Source organism: Schistocerca americana, chromosome 1 (assembly GCF_021461395.2).
Source record: "Schistocerca americana isolate TAMUIC-IGC-003095 chromosome 1, iqSchAmer2.1, whole genome shotgun sequence".
NCBI lineage: Eukaryota > Metazoa > Arthropoda > Insecta > Orthoptera > Acrididae > Schistocerca > Schistocerca americana.
This window is the reverse complement of record NC_060119.1, coordinates 64,569,616-64,592,679: the sequence shown is the minus strand read 5'-3', so window position 1 is coordinate 64,592,679 and position 23,064 is coordinate 64,569,616.

Below are 23,064 nucleotides of genomic sequence, written 5' to 3'. Positions count from 1 at the left end.
TGAAGATCCATGTTTCACATTCATAAATATATACTCCAGACAAATACCTTAGGAAATGAATTCTCTGAACTAAAGATCTATATTTGATAATTATAAATTTCTCTTTCTCTGAAAAACACATTATTCTGTTACCGCTATGCATTTTATACGCTCCTTACTGAGACCATTGCCAGTTATTGTACTGTTCAAATAGCAAAACTCGTTAGTCTACCATTTTCAGTGTCTTATTTCCTGATCTATTTCCATTAGTGACTTAGTGTCACTTGATTTTATTTGATTACACTTCTTTACCCTCGTTCCTGCCGGCGGCTGGTTTTCTTCCCACCCGTCGTTGCGTCTACCCCCTGTGGTTCTTGTAGACAAGACTGCCCAAATCATTATTGAACCTACACCGTGTTTCATTCCTGGGACGTGAACCCAGCCATAAGTTGGAAACAGTTCTCGGCAAAATTCATCCGACCAAATAACTTTCTTCCATAGCTCCACAGTCCAGGTTTTATGGCTTCGCCAAGACGTTATCTGATGTGTGGTTTTGGAACTCCAGCCCGCGTTGCAGTTATCTGTTTATGAAGCTAACTTCGTGTTGTCTTGGTACCGACAGGGTTCCCGAGTGCGACATTCAGTTCTGCCGTGACTTTTACAGCAGTCATCCTCCTGTCTTTCTTCACAATCTTGGGCCAGCCGGGGTGGCCGAGCGGTTCTAGGCGCTACAGTCTGTAACCGCGAGACCGCTACGGTCGCAGGTTCGAATCCTGCCTCGGGCATGGGTGTGTGTGACGTCCTTAGGTTAGTAAGGTTTAAGTAGTTCTAAGTTCTAGGGGACCTCAGCAGTTAAGTTCCATAGTGCTCAGAGCCATTTGAACCATTTGAATCTTCATAATCCTCTTCAACGACCGTCCGTCACGATCACTCGACACACTGTCGTCGGCGTTGAGACTCAGCGGGTGATGTTTCTCCGCGTCCCCTGTATGTGGTAAAGGTCGTGGGTGCAGCGCACTTCGGCTCCCACCGTACGACCACGATGTTCGAATTCACTTGGCTCACACGCAATACTCTCACAATTACAGTGATCACTGTTCTGACCACAACAGACACCTCCTACGTATTGAGGACAAAGTACAGGTGCCGTTCGTGGTCACATACAACAGTACAACATGCAGGCGTGGCCAGCACCTGCATTCATATTGAACCATCCACCACACTTGCTAGGTGGTAGCCTTTAAATCGGCCGCGGTCCGTTAGTATACGTCGGACCCGCGTGTCGCCACTATCAGCGATTGCAGACCGAGCGCCGCCACACGGAATGTCTAGTCTAGAGAGACTCCCTAGAACTCGCCCCAGTTGTTCAGCCGACTTTGCCAGCGACGGTTCACTGTATACAGACGCTCTCATTTGCAGAGACTACAGTTTAGTATAGCCTTCAGCTACGTCATTTGCTACGACCTAGCAAGGCGCCACATTCAGTTACTATGTCTTCTAAACAGATAATATTGTGACTCATGTACCGTCAAGAGCGACGTTCATCATTAATGGATTAAAGTTAAGTATCAAACTAATTACGTCCGCTTTCTGAATTCTAATTCCTTGTCATGTTCCAGACCTCGCGTCAGTATAGTCCTTCCCTCCTCACGCCAGCCTGCGTGAGCTAAATCGCGTGCATTTCGGCCTCCACTAGTAACACGGTTCTGCCAACACAACACACTTCTCGTGGTGTTTCCATATTTTTGAACTACCCCCGATCTTGTCTTGCTGCAAATAAGTGCCTGTTTAGAATTGTCACCTGTAGTTCTCGCATCATTACTGTCTTGAGTACGGTGATTTCTTTGGTAGTGTACTGACAAAATACAGTCGGTGCGCAAATGAGATTGCTTACAAAACACTCAAACGATCCTTCCGAGAATACAGCTCAACTCTGTGAGAGAGACACCAAATAGGAGTATCAGCAGACAGTGAGAGCATACGAAGAAGGGAAGCACCAAAGGACACGTGTTTGTTTGATCACGAGAGAGCGCCACGGAAATGCAGGAAAACCTGAGCTGGAAATGCCTGAAGTTAGACGCAAACTGTCGAGAGAGTACTTACATCGTTTCAAGTACTTATTATTAAGTGAGGAATCAAGGAACACACTCCACACTTCCCTATGTATCGATCTCGCAGTGATCACGGAGATAAAATTAATCTAATTAGAGCTTGCACAATAGTATTTAAGAAGTCCTTTTTCCCCTCACTTCTTACCTTAACACAGGTTCCAGTGACTTTAATGTGACCACCTCCTATGTTCAACGTTGGCTTGCAATAACCACCCACAGACACCAGATGGCAGCACTCGCAGTCGACAATGTATAAAGCGTGCTGATAGGGAGGGGAGAGGGGGGCGCGGAAAACAGTGCAGTCGTTATCGTAATGCAGAAAGGAAACGATTTGTTTGACATCCAGACATTGAATATTGGCTTTCTGGCTAAGATACGAAGCTTCCCAACATGGTTAAGGTTGTAAACTGTTTGCGTTACGCTTTGCTTAAAGTATACCATACATGGCAAATGGCACTATCCAAAACCGGCACAGAGGCAATAGACGACAGGGGTGAATGACGGCTGCGGAGATGTGTACGGGCTACGAGGCATGCAACTAATGAGCAATTGACCTCCCAGACGGACCAAGGGGTTACCAACAGTGTCTCCTCAACGACCGTTATGCGAACATTGCTGCGGGTGTGGATCCGCAGCGGGCGCCTGGTTCGTGCACTCGAGGTGATTCCCGTTCATCGGCAACGAAGACTGGAATTTGCAACCAGTACCTGATTGGCAACACCTGGCCCTTACATACGAATCATGTTTTATGCTCCATTGGGCTGATGGTCGCTGGTGCGTGCGGTGTGAAACGTCTGAAAGCAAACACACTGTATGCGTTTTGGTCTGGAGAATGTTTCCATGGCATTACACGGGTCGTCATCCTGCAAGGTACGGTGGATCAACAAAAGTATAGGACTATCCTTGGGGAGTCAGCAGTGTGATTGTGTATCCCCCTCCAGTATGAACAAGAGGAGAGACCATTTGAGATTTCATGCAGAAGAAGTCGCGCCTGTATTCGAGGGACGCTATGATCATACCATCCTAGGGGACATCAACTGTATCCTGTCACAACAGGACCAATTACCACACTTAAGCACATGCAGGTAACTGCAAAGCCTGGTGCAGTACCTTCGCCTCATCGACACCTGGTGGACTATCCACGGAAATAGATGCGGATACAAATATGTTACCGGGCATTCTGCGAGTCAGTTTGGCCGGGTCTACATGTCGCTGGGACTTAACAGCAGCGACGCTTGATGCTTAGACATGGCTGGCAGTCTTTACAGATCATGATGCCTAGCTTTGTGCCATCTCCCACCCACAACAGAGGGTGTGGCAGAACAACCGCACATTAAAGATGAATGTAGCACTTCTCGAGGATTCGAAGTGTCGGCAGAGGATAGCAGAGACTTGGACTAACAGTGAGAGGCGGCATCCGACGTTCGAGAAGCGACAGGGTGCGTTTGTCGTACTTCCGGGGCCACCAGACTCCCAGGATTTAAAACCTTTAAAAACTTCGATCAGGCCGTTCGTGCCATAGATCCACAATCGTGCAACCTGATGCAGCTGGTCACGTCACTGGAGTCAGCATGGCTCCACATCCCTGTTCGTACCTTACAGAACCTCATTGACTCTCTTCCTGCAAAACGTTGTTATTCAGGCTTTTGACGGTTGGTCACACTAATGTGGCTGGACTGTGTATGTAGCATACTTCAGACCAGTTTGACGTTCGGCGCATGACATGCAGGGCCTATAAGACACTGAAATAACTCGGAAACTACACACCGCATCGAAAGAAGTTATAATTCCGGACTCTTTGTCTTGGAGAGGGACATCCAGTGATACCACAATCGAGCCGCAAACCCACCCCGTGGGTCGGTGAAGGCGAGGGGGGCAACCTTGAAATCTTCGATGGGAATCCCTGCTTTTTATTGCAGGTTACGATTTCACGGCAAAATCTAAATAAGTTTTGTCTGAAGCATTTCCTTTGTTTCGTCACAGAGGGCGCTGTAATCGGAGGAATAGAAATGTGTACATAGTCGTTATTTACGACATGCTACTCAACGGCCCTTGAATATCCAGTGGCACGTGGGGTCCTACCTGCATGCCGCGAGGCTAGGACAAGCCAGTATATCGTAACTTTTAATTGGAAACTCTGTTCGCAACGTTGTATTCCTCCGCCATATGGAACTGGGGACTATTCGACGGGCCACTGTAGCCCTGGGTCGAGGCAATCGCAACTCTGCCTTTCCAAATAATGTAAGTCTTGAAACGTAGCACCACTAGCTTCAATATGCTCAGTGATCCACTTTTCAAATGACCATGCATAGGATAGAAGCATGTCTGCGGTAATGTCAGCACAGGCGTTTCTGGTGAGGTCGACCATGTCTTCACGGCCTGTTGGTACTTGCTGGTACAGGTACACTCTATCTTTTAAGTATCCCCACAGAAAGAAATCCGGTGACGTCAAATCCGTAGACCTAGTGGGACAATTAATAGGCCCAAATCTGCCGATCCACCGACCAGTGTGGAGGCAGTCTAATACCTGATGTGCTTCAATTGCGCAATGCCCTTGTCAACAATCATGCTGAAACAACACACGCTGTCGAATGTCTACATCTACATCTACGTGATTACTCTGCTATTCACAATAATGTGCATGACAGAGGGTTCAATGTACCACCATCATGCTGTCTCTTTACCGTTCCACTCTCGAGCGGCATGCGGGAAAAACGAGCACTTAAATTTTTCCGTGCGAGCCCTGATTTCTCTTATTTTATCTTGATGATCATTTCTCCCTATGTAGGTGGGTGCCAACAGAATGTTTTCGCAATCGGAGGAAAAAACTGGTGACTGAAATTTCATGAGAAGATCCCGTAGCAACGAAAAACGCCTTTGTTTTAGTGATCTCCACTCCAATTCACGTATCATGTATGTGACACTACCTCCCCTATTTCGCGATAATATAATACGAGCCGCCCTTCTTTGTACTTTTTCGATGTCATCCGTCAGTCCACCTGATGCGGAATCCACACCGCACAGCAGTACTCCAGAATAGGGCGGACAAGCGAAGTGTAAGCAGTCTCTTTGGTAGACCTGTTGCACCTTCTAAGTGTTCTGCCAATGAACCGTAGTCAATGGTTTGCTCTACCCACAATATTATCTATGTGATCGTTCCAATTTAGGTTATTTTTAATTGTCATCCATAAGTATTTAGCTGAATTTGCAGCCCTCAGATTTGTGAGTCCACGACAACATCCTGCAGTAGCGCAGGTAGTTCCTGTTCCAAAAACGTTCGATATTCCCATCCATTCAAAGTGCCGTCGATAAAATATAGACTATTGAGTTTGTTCCCCTTGATGCCATACCATACATTAACCGACCAAGAACGTTGATGGTCAACTTTCCGTAACCAGACGAGATTGTCTACTCTCCAGTAATGCGTGTCATGCCGATTAACGCTATCCGTGGTTTGTGAATGTAGACTCACCAGAGAATAGTATCTCGGCAAAGAACGTGGGGATCGTTTGCATTTGTTGATGTGCCCATTCCCAAAACACTAATCAGTTATGGAAATCGGCGCCATGAAATTCTTGATGTAGTGACACGATGTATGAATGATACTTATAAGGATACAGTATAGTGAGAATGCTACCCACGGTCATACCGGAATCACAATGCAATTGCCAGGCACTTATCTGTGGGCTGAGGTGCACTGCCGATAGTACAGCTATTGCATTAGCTTCTCCTGTAATACGTTTGCTTTGTTTTCTTTTGCGGGTGCGACATAAAGTTGTTCAAAAACTTGTAAAAGAACGAACGAGAGCGAGCTTACTCTAGAAAACGCTCAGCAAACAAGGCAAACGCAGCCTCAACAATTCTCTTACATTCTCCCCAAATAAGGATCACTTCAGTTTTTCTTCTGTGGTTGCAACATTCATTGTCCACCTCCACGTCTGTTCCCCAAATGATAGGTAGGTGTGCAGGCAATAAACAGTGCTTCAGTATTGTATTGTTTGGAACTGCTATCTGTTCTACGTTGTACGATACGTGAGGTGTGGTCGCAGTGTAACACCTCTTACGATGCGTCGCAGTTCGCTAAACGGCCACGGTGGCAGGTCGTGTAGTCCCCTGTTCGATATATCGGAGAAACGCAACATTTCGAATGGGGTTTCCGATTACACTACTGGCCATTAAAATTGCTACACCAAGAAGAAATGCAGATGATAAACTGGTATTCATTGGACAAATATATAACACAAGAACTGACATGTGATTACACTTTCACCCAATTTGGGTGAGAAATCAGTACCCATAACAACCACCTCTGCCCGTAATAGCGGCCTTGATACGCCTGGGCATTGAGTCGAACAGAGCTCAGATGGCGTGTACAGCAACAGCTGACCATGCAGGTTCAACACGATACCACAGTTCATCAAGAGTAGTGACTGGCGTATTGTGACGAGCCAGTTACTCGGCCACCACTGAACAGACGTCTTCAGTTGGTGAGAGATCTGGAGAATGAGCTGGCCAGGGTAGGAGTCGAACATTTTCTGTATCCAGAAAGGCGCGTACAGGACCTGCAACATGCGGTCGTGCATTATCCTGCTGAAATGTAGGGTTTCGCAGGGATCGAATGAAGGGTAGAGTCACGGGTCGTAACACATCTGAAATGTAACGTCCACTGTTCAAAGTGCCTTCAATGCGAACAAGAGGTGACTGAGACGTGTAACCAACGGCACCCAATACCATCGCGCCGGGTGATAGCCAGTATGGCGATGACGAATACACGGTTCCAATGTGCGTTCACCGCGATGTCGCCAAACACGGATGCGACCATCTTGATGCTGTAAACAGAATCTGGATTCATCCAAAAATATTACGTTTTGCCATTCGTGCAGCCAGGTTCGTCGTTGAGTACATCATCGCAGGCGCTCCTGTCTGTGATGCAGTATCAAGGGTAACCGCAGCCATGGCCTCCGAGCTGATAGTTCATGCAGCTGTAAACGTCGTCGAACTGTTCCTGCAGATGGTTGTAGTCTTGCAAACGTCACCATCTGTTTACTCAGGGATCGAGACGTGGCTGCACGATCCGTTACAGCCATGCGGATAAGATGCCTGTCATCTCGACTGCTAGTGATACGAGGCCTTTGGGATCCAGCACGGCGTTCCGTATTACCCTCCTGAATCCATCGATTCCATATTCTGCTAACAGTCATTGGATCTTGACCAACGCGAGCAGCAATGTCGCGATACGATAAACCGCAATCGCGATAGGCTACAATCCGACCTTTATCAAAGTCGGAAACGTGATGGTACCCATTTCTCCTCGTTACATGAGACATCACAACAACGTTTCCCCAGGCAACGCCGGTCAACTGCTGTTTGTGTATGAGGAATCGGTCGGAAATTTTCCTCATGTCAGCACGTTGTAGGTGTCGCCACCGGCGCCAACCTTGTGTGAATGCTCTGAAAAGGTAATCATTTGCATATCACAGCATCTTCTTCCTGTCGTTTAAATTTCGTGTCTGTAGCACGTCATCTTCGTGATGTATCAATTTTAATGGCCAGTGGTGTAAAAGCTACGAATTACGGTCTGTCCTACCCTCACAGCATGGAGGTGGGGTCCCACGTGCCATTGGACACTCAAGAACCATTGAGTAGCATGTCATAAATTATGATTGTGTTCCCATTTCTGTTCCTCCGATTACAGCGTGATCTGCGGCGAAAGGAAGAAAATGTTCCAGACAAAACGTATTTAGAATCGTAATTTGCAATACAAACCTTGGGTTCCAATTGAAGATTCCAAGGTTGCCTCCCTCACCCGTCACTATGTATAGTGGCAGCTCGAGTCTGGTATTGTTGGATGTACCCCTACAAGGAAAACAAATTGGAATTATAACTTTCTTGATAGAATATGTAATTTCAGGAATGTTTCAATGTCTTCATTTAAATATCAATTTATATAACTGACTACCCTATATAAGGCATTCTGCAGTATCATACCATGTTGATTCGTCTGCGGCGCTGTGGACTTCGTGGAGTATATAGGGCACTCAATTTCCCCTGATGATAACCTAACAAAGTGAAAACCCATTTGTCACAAAAAATAAGTAGAGGATTGCAGAACGTCACTCAAAGTCTATTTTTTTCTCAACTGATATTACGACCCGTGAAACTTAACGAAAAGTTCCGTTAGTTCTGCTGCAGTCTTACATCAAGACAGCATTGGTACTTACCAGGTTATACCTTTTGTCAACAATGAATTGATAAAGCGTTATTACATTCACCTGCCTTAGCAAAAGTACAATTCAATCCTTCTGCACGCACGCTTTCAGGTCTATAGATACGTAATGACACTGCATAAATATATTTCGCAATTACAGTCAGTGCATTGAATATGAATTAATAATTCACTTTACCAGTACCAACTATGAAACATACGTCGTCCTGTAACCGTTAATACATTTTCCGTGCCGTTGCAGCGTCACACAGGCAGAGCAGATTCGTTGCGTTGGTAGGATCGGAAAGAAAATAACAGTAACGCTAAACAGAATTTCGTGCACAGTATTTCAAATTGAGAACAGTCATCGGAGAGTGGAACTTTTGAATGCTCATTTCGCTACACTCTCGCTACTAAAAGCGTTCTGCAGTATCATGCCATGTTCATTCATCCGCGTTGCTGTGGATTTCACGGCATCATAGAGACTAATGGTCAGTTTTCCCCGATTTTTTAAATGTAGAAACAGGTTTGCTACTCATAATCAACTAGGTCTTACGTTTGTTTAAAATCATGAAATTTAATGTACTGGAATCACCTAAAACTCGGTTATCTATAGATGATATGGAACATTTAGTTCTGAGCAGTTTAGACATAGGTGTGAAACAATTTAATGGAGAAAAGGATGACAACTTGTAACTACAATTGCTTTTTGCAGAACGGAACAGCAAGATGGCAAGATGTCCAGGTGCATAACTATATGCTAGTTCTGCCTATATATATATATATATATATATATATATATATATATATATATATATATATATATGTGTGTGTGTGTGTGTGTGTGTGTGTGTGTGAGAGAGAGAGAGAGAGAGAGAGAGAGAGAGAGAGAGAGAGGAGAGAGAGACAGCGAGAGATACCGATGAGAGAGAGAGAGAGAGCAAGTGAGAGAGAGAGGGTTCAAACGGCTCTAAGCACTATGGGACTTAACATCAGAGGTCACCGAGCAAGGTGGCGCAGTGGTTAGACACTGGACTCCCATTCGGGAGGACGACGGTTCAATCCCGCGTCCGGCCATCCTGATTTAGGTTTTCCGTGATTTCCGTAAATCACTCCAGGCAAATGCCGGGATGGTTCCTCTGAAAGGGCACGGCCGACTTCCTTGCCTAATCCGATGAGACCGATGACCACGCTGTCTGGTCTCCTTCCTCAAACCAACCAACCAACATCAGAGGTCATCAGTCCCTTAGACTTAGAACTAACCTAAGGACATCACACACATCCATGCCCGAGTCAGGATTCGAACCTGCGACCATATCAGCAGCATGGTTCTGGACTGAAGCGCCTAGAACCGCTCGGCCACACCGGCTGGCAGAGAGAGACAGCGAGAGAGAGAGAGAGAGAGAGGGAGAGAGAGAGACAGCGAGAGAGAGACGGAGAGAGAGAGAGAACGAGAGAGAGAGAGAGAGAGAGAGACAGCGAAGGAGAGAGAGACAGCGAGAGAGAGAAACTGTGAGAAAGAGAGACAGTGAGAGACAGCGAGAGAGAGAGAGAGAGAAATACAGAGAGAGAGAGAGAGAGAGAGAGAGAGAGAGACAGCGAGAGAGAGAGAGACAGTGAGAGAGAGCGAGAGAGAGAAAGAGAGAGAGAGAGAGAGGGCGAGAGAGAGTAAGTACAAGCCAGAATAGGATAACAATGCATAAAACCGTATGTGTGTAGACTCTACACTAAGAGCCAAAGAAGCGGAAGTCTGAACTGAAGTCTTGAGGTTAACGTGACTGACTTGGATATTACGATTTCTGGTGATATTTAGTTTTTGAAGTTTTCTCACTATAGTTTTCTGTCGTGCTGTGCCATGGATTTAAATCGACTAGGCATTGCGTCAGTAACTACTTCGTGTCATTAACACAAAAATCACCACAGTGGCGCTACATAGGGATAAATTTACAATTACGACTTGCTGCGCGTCGTTGAGGGTACTGAATAAAGAAGAGATTCCGGTTTTAGTTTCCTGTAGATTATTATTTTATTTTAACGTTATTATCGACTGATAATAAGCTGTACAAGTCTTTTATTAGTCCACGAACAACAAGGCACAGATAACGGAGAAGTCGAAATCAATTACCAAAAAATCAGACAGGGTAATAAAAACAGGAAATAATTCCTTGATATTCTGCAAACCAGATACACAGTATCTTGGAAGTGATTCCTTTCTCGTCTTCTTGACATGTTCTGCCAGGCACCGACGAGTAAATCAATTAACGTTACACAAAATAATTTATTACTTCCAGTCTTAATACATACGCTAATCAAATAACGTGCAGAACAACATTTGTATCATATTTCTTAGTTATAGAAGAATTCAGTCTGTAACTATTAGTGGAAACTGTTGTGGCATTACTCATTGTCAGATCTTACAATCTCAGTGTATTATATGTCAGCATCATTAAACTGCACTATAAGTGTTTCCCACAAAACGTAGCGGGTCGAAATATTCTCACAGAAGGTCAGAAAGTTTGGAAGAACAGTGATGTTGGTAGCACGGAGCTCTATAGGATAAATTTGGAAATCCAGTATTCAAGGTAGACTACGCATCAAATTTCACTGCTCCATTGTACATCTCGCGCGCGCGCACACTCACACACATACTCACACACAACATATATATGAATTATAAAAATGGATGAACGTATGTATGTATGTACACACATCAAGAAACGTTTTGCATCACCTCGGTTTCCAGAACTCCTGAAGATCGTCGTTGACTGTGGATATCGTACCAGAGACACAGTCCCTCTAATTGTTCAGAGATGTCACAAAACCCGCCCAAAGATGCAAACAACCATGTATGAGCAGCGCCTATAAGACGGAGGTGGTCCAACAGCCGATCAGTTCCAGCCATTCCACCAGGAAGGTGGTACACTGCTGTAGTTCAACCATGCCTAGACGATCAATACCGCGGTTCGATCGCGTCCGCGTTGTCACTTTGTGCCAGGAAGGGCTCTCAACAAGGGAAGTGTCCAGGCGCCTCGAAGTGAACCAAAGCGATGTTGTTCGGACATGGAGGAGATACAGAGAGACATGTCGATGACATACCTCGCTCAGACCGCCCAAGGGCTACTACTGCGGTGGATGATAGCTACCTACGGATTATGACTCGGAGGAACCCTGACAGCAACGCCATCGTGTTGAATAATGCTTTTCGTGCAGCCACAGGACGTCGTGTTACCACTGTGTTGTGCATGCCAAGGGTACCCTATGCCACCACTACTCATCTCGTTTTCTGTTCCACTTGCAAACAGGGCGAGGGTAAAATGACTGTGTTTATCGCTTCGTAATAGCCCTAATTTGTCTAATATTATCTCCATCGTCGTTAAGGTAAATCTACGTTGGCGGCAGTACAACTGTTCTGCAGTCAGTTTCAAACTCCAGTTCTCAAAATTTTCTGATTAGAATTCCTATAAACGAACGTAGCCTTCCCTCCAGTGATTCCCAGCTGAGTTCCAGAAGCATCTCCGTAATACCAGTGTGTTGTTCGAACGTACCGGCAACAAATCTAGCAGCCCGCCTCTGACTTGCTTCGACTTCTTCCTTTAATTCGACCTTATGTGGGCGCAAAACACTAGAGCATTACTCAAGAATGGGTCGCACCACTGTCCCACGTGCGTCTCTTTTACAGATGAACCACACTTTCCTAAAAGTCTGCCAATAAACCGCATTTGACCATTCCATTGAGCTGTGGTAAAAAATTGCTGTTTTGAAGAGCGCGCCGCAGCTCGTTGTGTGGAGCAGTCACCCTCCGCTTCTGGCGGTGGCGCCGCTGTGGTAATCGCAGCTTTGGTGTCTCCCTCTGGTGGGAAAGCGGAAAGGTTGCCTGTTCACGTGCATTTAAGGGGTGCTGTCAGCTCGGCAGGGGGTCAGTCTGAGTGAGGGTAGGTCAGTCTCGCGTCACCAGTTGCTGGTCTGGCTCTCGTTTGCATTTGTGCGGCAGTTAGTGTCTGTCTGTCGTTGGAGTGCTAGTATGTCGTTTGGCTCAAACTTTAAAGTCAGAAAATGAGAGTCTTGCCACTCCGCCAGTAACAGAACACAGCTAGTGGTCGCCCGGTTGGGGCCGAGTTGCAGATTTGCACCTGTGTACTCTTTCAGAGGTTGCTGTGTGCGGTCATGACTATGGCCGTGTTGAAAGGGAGCAGGCAAGCTTCTCAGCCCGAAGGCTCCTACTGTTAATATTGTTCTTTCTGCCTCTAAATAAAATTGTAACTTGATATTTCGAGGGTGCTTTTCTGTTTATAAATTTTAAATCTGTTTTTGAAAAAGCTTGTATTAATAAAATTCACATTTGTTAAAAGTAATTTCATTTTCCATCAGTCACTTCCTGGCAGCTACTTCCACGCTCACCTAGTGTGATTAAATGTGTTAATGTTCTTGATGAAACGCTAGTAAATAAGGTAAATCCTTGGAAGTGTGAGTGCCTAACATTGGATAATAAAGGCGAATTAAGAGAACTGAAAAAAGAGAGAGAAAAGCACCAAGAGAAATTCTAGGTCCTGAAAATATGTGGATTTAAAGGAGAAATGAAGATTTATACAAAAACACAGAAATACAATGAGGAAGAGACGGCTAAAATTTTATGCACAATTAAAAAGAATGGAAGAAACTCGGATTACAAAGAAATTTTTCAATTACGTTAGTAAGCTGAAAGACAACTGTAGGTTGGATAGAAGCAGTAAAGAAAGATGCCAATGGCTCTGAGCACTATGGGACTCAACTGCTGAGGTCATTAGTCCAAAGATGCCAACAGAATAGGTCTTACAGAAGAAAAAATACGTGACAGGAATCACTTCAGGCTTCTGATAGAGAACACAAAGTATAAAGAAGATGAGCCCAAAACCTCGACCCAAAGGAGTGTGGACAGATAAGCAGAGACGAGCAGTTGGAGAGAAAATGAAGAAGTAGTGGGAAGAAAAGAAGGAAAAGAAACAGAGTAAGTCTTAAGTTGTATGCGGTCCATAGCTGGCCAAATTCATTAATAAATAAAAACATACATATTTGATGTGCTTTATGAGGAAGGCAGTAATGGGACATATGTTTACACAGGGACAATGAGAACGAAATATGGAATTACTGGTGTCGATAATTCGCATGATATGAGGCAAACTAATTAGTCTATTCAATCTTTATAACCGATGGAATGTAATAAATACTAAAGTTAATTAAGAAAAAGCCTATGTCAGTGTTTGAGATTTTTAGATACTGTGCAACTGTCATATAAATGACACTATTGAAGATATTTGCAAAGGAGGCAAAGGAATAAAAATTGGCGGGGAAAAAATGTAACTGCACGGAAGAATCCACTTGTTTTGTTACATGCTGTAGTTATACAACATCTGAACTACTAAACTGAGAACATTATATTAGATGAAACTTTAAATTATGATTCTCCTGTTCCCGATCGTAATGCAATAAAGCCTATACGTTGCCCCGAACTGTGCTCAAGTTACTTGTGAAAGCACCACGAAAATTCTTGCGGTAGTTTTGGAGATTAGCTTGCTCAGACAGACAGACACAGCCGTTCTACAGTTTTATTATTAATATATAGACACAGATGTGTTTGATAATCTATTGATACCTGTTCCAAATTCAAGTGGCATTTGGAGTGATATTTCGTGGTACTGATGGGAGCCAGTAGCTGGTCACCTACAGAGGTGGTATCTGGTGGGAAAAGCGATAAAGTAAACATCCACAGCAACTCCAGAGAGCAGAAAATCATGATACGAATGTATATGTATCTATGTATAACAGGGGCACCCACGGGGGCCGCCACCCCCCTCCCCCCTCCCGCCTCCTACTTGCTCTCGGACAAAGGAAAAATTTTACTCTGAAGTCAGGAGTTTTTCTTTCAGGAAATCTGGAAATGATTTCAATATCGTTAATACATCGGTTTTTAACTGTGTCGTAACTGGAACTTTTTATGACTATTTACATGTCGCCATTCATCTTCCTAAACATTAAACATACTCTAGGGTGCAAACTTACCACTACAGACTATCATATCTACATCTACATCTACATCTACATTTATACTACTCATGCCATCCAACGGTGTGTGGTGGAGGGCACTTTACGTGCCACTGTCATTACCTCCCTTTCCTGTTCCAGTCGCGTATGGTTCGCGGGAAGAACGTCTGCCGGACAGCCTCCGTGCGCGCTCTAATCTCTCTAATTTAACATTCGTGACCTCCTCGGGAGGTATAAGTAGGGGGAAGCAATATATTCGATACCTCATCCAGAAACGCACCCTCTCGAAACCTGGCGAGCAAGCTACACCGCAATGCAGAGCGCCTCTCTTGCAGAGTCTGCCACTTGAGTCTGTTAAACATCTCCGTAACGCTATCACGGTTACCAAATAACCCTGTGACGAAACGCGCCGCTCTTCTTTGGATCTTCTCTATCTCCTCCGTCAACCCGATCTGGTACGGATCCCACACTGATGAGCAATACTCAAGTATAGGTCGAACGAGTGTTTTGTAAGCCACCTCCTTTGTTGATGGACTACATTTTCTAAGGACTCTCCCAATGAATCTCAACCTGGTACCCGCCTTACCAACAACTAATTTTATATGATAATTCCACTTCAAATCGTTCCGCACGCATACTCCCAGATATTTTACAGAAGTAACTGCTACCAGTGTTTGTTCCGCTATCATATAATCATACAGTAAAGGATCCTTCTATCTATGTATTCGCAAAACATTACATTTGTCTATGTTAAGGGTCAGTTGCCACTCCCTGCACCAAGTGACTAACCGCTGCAGATCTTCCTGCATTTCGCTACAATTTTCTAATGCTGCAACTTCTCTGTATACTACAGCATCATCCGCGAAAAGCCGCATGGAGTTTCCGACACTATCTACTAGGTCATTTATACATATTGTGAAAAGCAATGGTCCCATAACACTCCCCTGTGGCACGCCAGAGGTTACTTTAACGTCTGTAGACGTCTCTCCATTGATAACAACATGCTGTGTTCTGTTTGCTAAAAACTCTTCAATCCAGCCACACAGCTGGTCTGATATTCCGTAGGCTCTTACTTTGTTTATCAGGCGACAGTGCGGAACTGTATCGAACGCCTTCCGGAAGTCAAGAACAGTAGCAGCTACCTGGGAGCCCGTATATAATATTTTCTGGGTCTCCTGACCATAGGAAGTTCAGTGATGTCAAAAATACCTGTAGATCTTAATTTGAGGAAGAAATTTCAGAGAATATATGTTTGGATCGCAACATTCTATGGTAGTGAATCATGGACGAAGGGAAACCTGGAACAGAGAAGAATTGAAGCGTTTGAGATATGGTGCTACAGAATAATGTATAAAATCAGGTGGATTGATAAGATAAAAAGTGAAGAGGCTCTCCGGCGAATCGGCGAAGAAAGGAACATACGGAAAACACTGACAAGAAGAACGGACAGGATTATAGGAAATGTGTTACGGCATCAGGTTCTAACCTCCATGGTGCTAGAGGGAAGATAGAGGTATGAATACATCCGGCAAGTAGCTGAGGACGTAAGGTGCAAGTACTACTCTGAAATGGAGAGGTTAGCGCAGGAGAGGTGTTTGTGGCGGACCACATGAAACCAATCAGACTGATGTCTCAGAGAAAAAGAGTGTCGATGATACCCCACCCCAGAGTTGCAGATGCTTGCATGTACTACAGAGAGTGCTTGCTACTAAATTACTTGTTGACTATACTGAATTTATCCGTGACGTTCCTTGCTTTAGAACCGCATTAAATTCGGTCTTAATCCAGCGTAGCAAGGCTGCATAATAATTTTCTAAGCATCGTACAGCGTCATAACGTAAGAAAAACTGTGCTGGACAAACCAACGTTTTAGTCGCGGTTGTGGGGCAAAAGCATACCAGTAGACCCAGAAGACGGCCACTGCAACAATAGGCTAGACATTTGTTTGTACAGTAGAGTTTTTACTTTGTGACGTGGTACGATACTAAGAATACTATTATGTCAACTCAAACGGTGTAATCTTACACGACTAGTACTGATATCACTTAAAATTTCCAGGCTAACACGGCCTGGTAGATATATAGAACTTACTCCTAACGCTTCCTCTCCAACTGCGAGAGGCATCTTCAGAAGTAAAATGACAAGCTCCAACCGGAACTCGAGGGAGCGCTGAATATGTACAGTGTAGATGGCAAGGTGACATCCTTGTTAATTTGGATGTTGTGTCCTTATTGCCAGTAAACGAAGTTATCTCATGTATAGCGGATATTTTTCCAGCAGATATTGTGGAGTTACTCAGATACTGCCTCAAGATGACCTATTTTCTATACAATAATGATTTTTATGAACAGATTGAGGGGGTTGTCTATGAGCAATCCTCTTAGTCCTGCTGTGACCAATTTGTTTATGGCGAACTTTGAACGACGGGCGTTGCAGACTGCCAGAAAAAGACAAGCCAGGTAGTACCGCTATGTCGGTGATACCTTCGTAGCATAGACACATGGTGGAGAATAACTGGCTGCCTTCATGATACATCTCAACAGTATCAACCCAAAAATACAACTTACTATGGAAACGGAAAATAATGGTCAACTGAATTTCTTGGATGTGTCCGTTATCAAACGAGGGGACGTCACGTTGGGCCAGAGGGTATACAGAAAAGCCATGCGTACTAACCGCTGCCTGCATAAGGATTCTACCTACCACCCCAGACAAAAAAGAGATGTGATTAAAACCTCGGTGGATAGGGCGCAAAAAATTTGTGAGCCCACTTATTTAAAAGATGTTAACATTGCAACGGAAGAATGACGATGGATTACCTTCAGACGAAAATGTTGACGCTACCATAGATATCTTGTAGCCGGCGTCACGTGATGGACCATGGGGCCTTCCACACAGCCCATATATTCGGCACTCTCTCGAGTTCTGGTTGCAGTTCGCCATTTTACCTCTAAAGATGAATCCCACAGTGGGAGAGGAAACGTTAGGAGAAAGTTTTTTACACTATGTGATCAAAAGTATCCGGACACCTGGCTGAAAATGACTTACAAGTTCATAGTGCTCTCCATCGGCAATGCTGGAATTCAATATGGTGTTGGCCCACCGTTAGCCTTGATGAAAGCTTCCACTCTCGCAGGCATACGTTCAATCAGGTGCTGGAAGGTTTCCTGGGGAGTGACAGCCCATTCTTCAAGCAGTGCTGCACTCAGGAGAGGTATCGATATGGGTCGGTGAGGCCTGACACGAAATCGATGTTCCAAAACATCCCAGAGTTGTTCTATAGGATTCAGGTCAGGACTCTGTGCAGGGATGTTATTGTCGTATAACCACTCCGCCTGAGGCCGTGCATTATGAACAGGTGCTTGATCGAGTTGAAAGACGCAATCGCCATCCCCGAATTGCTCTTAAATAGTGGGAAGCAAGAAGCTGCTTAACACAACAATGTAGTCCTGTGCTGCGGTAGTGCCACACGAAACAACAAGGAGTGCAAGCCTCCTCCATAAAAAACACGATTACACCATAAACACCACCGCCTCCGAATTTTACTGTTGGCACTACACACGCTGGGAGAAGTGCTTCACCGGGCATTAGCCATACCCACACCCTGCCATAGGATCACTCCACACAACGTTTTTCCACTGTTCAATCGTCCAATATTTACGCACCTTACACCAGGCAAGGCGTCGTTTGGCATTTATCGGCGTGATGTGTGGCTGGTGAGCATCCGCTCGACCATGAAATCCACGTTTTCTCTCTTCCCGTCCAAATGTCATAGTACTTGCAGTGGATCCTGATGCAGCCTGGAATTCCCGTGTGATGGTCTGGAGAGACGTCTGCCTATTACACATTACGACGCTCTTCAACTGTCGGCGGTCTCCGTCAGTCAACGTACGACGTCGGCTTGTACGCTTCTGTGTTGTACGTCTCCCTTCACGGTCCCACTTCACTATCACATCGGAAACAGTGCACCTAGGGATGTTTAGGAGTGTTGAAATCTCGCGTAAAGACGTATGACACAAGTGTCACCCAATCACCTGACCACGTTCGAAGTCCGTGAGTTCCGCGGAGCGCCCCATTTTGCTCTCTCCCGACGTCTGATGACTACTGAGGTCGCTGATATGTAGTACCTGGCAGTAGGTGGCAGCAGAATGCACCTAATATGAAAAACGTATGTTTTTTGTGGTGTCCGGATACTTCTGATCACATAGTGTATATCGATCACGGCCTGTTAGCCGGAAAGTTTTAAGTGATGTAATACGTCAACTGTGCTACAAAATGTTGTACGATTCTAAAACAAGAAACATCACGGGTAAATGCAATATGGTCAACAAGTAATTTAGTAGCAAATACTCACCGTAGTGCATAGAAGCATCTGCGACTACAGAGTGGAGTATCATCTATACGTTTTTTGTGAGTCATCAGTTTTCTGACTCCATTGATGCAGCCCGCCACGAATTCCTCTCCTCCGCAAAGGTTTTCATTTCGGAGTAGCATTTGCGCCCTACGTCCTCAATTATTTGCTGCATGTATTCAAATCTATGTGTAGTCGCCATAACATGCCGGTTTTGGTGTCCGATAGGAAGCCATCGAATATAATACAGAAAGTAAGATAGCCGAAATTCTGAGACGAAAAGAGAAAAATGTGTAGCCTGATGTCTAATCTGTAGCAACTGCAAGGACGAGTTGACGAAAGTGGATAGTTAAGACACACCAGTTCCTTATCGCCATTATTGTTTACTTGTACGTCAAAAAACCAGTGTACAATGATAAAGTTCCATAAGAGGTACATCATGGTAAGGGTAAGAGATATAAATGCTAAGCTTTGCGGGCGACATAACCTTTCTGACTTCATGTAAAGAAGGTTTAGAAGAATTATGGAATGAATTCGGTAGACTACTTGGGACAGAATAAAACATACCGTTGCTAAAAAGCGTTTCCTGAAGAAAGCTAGAAAGTAGAATAGAAAAAAGCGATTATCGGAATATGAATGAAAGCAACGTGAAATGCACAGTAGTTTTCCCATCTGTGCGGCAAGAGAAGAGAATGTGACATTAACTAAATACCCTGTACAAGGATGGCTTAAAATCACAATAGGGGTAGTTTCGGCTCTTTAGACCATCAGCAGGTAACAAATTACTTTTGAAATTGCAGGTAAAATAACTTGGATGATCCAGAAATGTTAGCTGATACGGAGGTTACGACATTATGACTATTTCACTGATAGTGAATATAAATTGCATGTGGATGTAGACTGCGGTAGTTATGCAGAGAAGAGGCATGGACAGGATAGAATCACGTGGAGAGCTCCGTCTAATCAGTCCCCTAACTCAAAAACCATAATGACAACATAATTAGGGACATGAGACATTAAATACATACATACTATCATATTAAAAGAATCCGCAAAGCTGTATGTTATGCGGAAGAGACCAGATGTCACGAGAGTCAACCCCGCCAACATAACAAAAGTTGGGGTGAACTGTGTTGTCAGTAGAGAAGCGTCCGCACCTCGTGGTCGTGCGGTAGCGTTCTCGCTTCCCGCCCCCGGGTTCCCGGGTTCGATTCCCTGCGGGGTCGGGGATTTTCTCTGCCTCGTGATGACTGTGTGTTGTGTGATGTCCTTAGGTTAGTTAGGTTTAAGTAGTTCTAAGTTCTAGGGGACTGATGACCATGTTAAGTCCCATAGTGCTCAGAGCCATTTGAACCATTTAGTAGAGAAGCAATAAGAGGAGAATAGGTAATTCAGGGACGCTCACTGGCTTGTAAAGTGGCCAAGTCACTGTATGTCACCTCAGTAGCGCATCCAACAGCAACATTTCAATCTTCTCATGTTACTCAAGTCGGATGTTAGTGGTGTGACTGTGAAATGGAAACACGAAAGAACAACCACACATAGAACAAAATCAGGCACATCTCGTGTGCTGACGGACAGGTATCGTTGAGCATTGTGGAGAGCAGTTCTAAAACACCGCATGAGACGAACAGAAGGAATCACTAATGAGCTCCAAAGTGCTGTGAGCAGTCCTGGTGGCACAATGCCTGTACATAGCCAGATACAAAGAATGGGGTGCACTGGACGAGAAGTTTCTCATGAGCTACAATTTTTTTTAGTGAATGTTAAGCCACACTTCAGATGGGTGAAAGAACAACGGCAATGTGCAGTGAATGACTGCAACGGGTCATTTGGAGTGATGAATCGCGTTATAACTTGTGACAAACCTATGGAAGGTTTTGGGTTTGGTGAATGCCTAGAGGATGTTACCGGCTACCATTTACAGTCATATCACTGAAGTAAAGAGGAAATGGTTTTATGTTATGTGTGTGTTTTCGTGGATAGAATGTGCTCTCCTCTTTGCGCTTTACAAACAGCTAAATTCGTAAGGATGATGTAATGTGTGGTGTTTACAGTAGAGGAACAGTGACTGTATGAGCATGATAATGCACCCTGTTGTAAGACATCGTCCGTGAGACAATGGTTTGTGAGAGCTAACATTCCTGAACTGGACTGGCCTGCCCACAGTCCCGACATGAACCCATGGAACATCTCTGGGATGGCTAAGAACGTCGACTTTGTCCCAGACCCCAACATCACTACCTACTCGGGCTTCGGCCTTTGATGAAGAGTAGACTGTAGTTCGTCTAAAATCGGAAACTCCACTCCGAGTGTCCTCAGCAGAATTCAGACTGTCGTAAAAGCGAAGGATGGTCACACCCCTCATTAATGCCCTCTAATAATCATACTGATGATTTAGATCAGTAACTGTAGGATAAACGAATGTGAACCACTATGCCAGTTCGACAGGTAAATTTCATGAACTCGAATACATCTGGAAGGGAGCTTAAAACTGGAAAACTCGACCTAACAATGCAGTTTTGAACTGCAAAACGCTAACGGTTGCAGGCGGCAACAGAAGCTATCTACAGAGATGTGACAGCACTGAAGCGTTCCGACAAAGACCTACACAAAATCTCATTACGTTACTTGTTAAGGCAGACCGGCGAAGCTGTTACTCCAAGCCCAATGCATCTGTAGAGGACAAGGGGTTATTGTTCAGAAATATGGTGCGAAAATGTGATTTAGCGTGTTTCAGTGCGCGATGCGCCAGCCTCACGGCAAACGGCGGATTCAGTAGTGGACTGCACTATTTAAGGGCAACAGAGGTGGGCGTCGGCATTCGGTTCGACCAGTTGGGCGTTCGGTCGCCGTCACGTCGTCATCATCAGTGACGCTGTCCCCGAGGACCGGCCGGCAGAGGGCGTTGCCTGCTGCTGCACCGGCGACTCCCGACGTCGTCACGAGCTGCTGCATCTGTAAGCTGGGCCGGGCCTCGCGCAGCTAACCTCCTACCGCCTGCGCAGCCGCTGACCGACGCGGCATCATGTTCCCCGGACTGCGAGCATCAGCACGTCTCCACCACGACACGCGCGGTGGTGCTGAGCTAGCGGAAAATGTATTGGGAGAACCAACAGCCACCTTCTTCTACCCAGCCACGACTTACAACCCCGACCATATCACCCGCTCTGGTCATCCTATTACACATCTGTCAGGGATCAACTTACGCTGACTTTACAACCGGTAACCACGAGACAGCATGAGTACCTAATATGTTCCAAAACGCCTCGTATAAAAACAGAATTTTATGGTGCTCATTAATCTGGTTCTGCTGGTGATAAAAAGGTATGGGCAGGTATTCTGGATAAATCTTGGGCTATGATGCATTTACTCATACATACCCAACGGAAAGACCGTCTTAGCGTCCCTACCCAGCAGTACAGGGTCAAAGTATGAATACAACACACTTCCTTCTGCTTAGGGAAATGGAGCAAAGCGGTTGGTTGTATTTGCATTTGACATAGTCTGCAGTGACATTGATGGAAATTATGGAGGCACAATTACTTCACGAGCGGTTCCTCGGACAACCCCATAAAAGGGATATTTTAAGATATTTTCACCGTCACCAGCAGACCAAAACAAAGCCAAAGCTTCTAAGACAACTATGCACAGAAAATGACTCAAATTTTTACGATATTCCTAAGATCCCAAACTCGAACACCCTTGAAAATTCCCTTGATATCTCTGCCAACTGCCAGGACAGATAGGTTCAAAGTTACCCTACTTCTACACATAATATCCGGTATAAGACCAAATCTAAATAATAAATAACCGCACCAAATTGCTCAAATTTTAGCGGTATATTCTCTAGGAACTGTTTTTTACCAAAATCTGGCTACAAACCATTATGTTTCTATGCATAAAAAAATGGCTGTAATTTTTACGATGTACTCCTAAGATTCCGATCTCGGACATGGTTGAAAATTTTTCGCGTATATCTCTCCGTTTCAGAGATAAAGAGATTCAAAATTATATTGCACGTACACTCCAGTCTGAGGTGGAAAGTTAGTTTTGCGTTATTCTATCTAAATTTTTCTGACGAATGCATTTCTGTTCAAATGAGTTAATGCCCTGTTGCAGCAAAGAAAAGAAGAAAACCAATAGATAAACGTTCCTATCGGAACAAAAAGTGCAAATATGGTCCTATTTTGGATAAACTAATTTAGGGTATTGGTGATTGTAACTACTAAAACAGTTAAATAACCAACGTTCCGGACCGTGGAAGCGTACGAAGTTATATTATGTTCCTGTTCATTTAAAAGACTGACTGAAATGTTGGGTACCACCTGTTTCATTCTACCTTCCTCAGCATCTTTAAAAATTGTCCCAAAATCTTTGCTATGCGATCATATTCACGC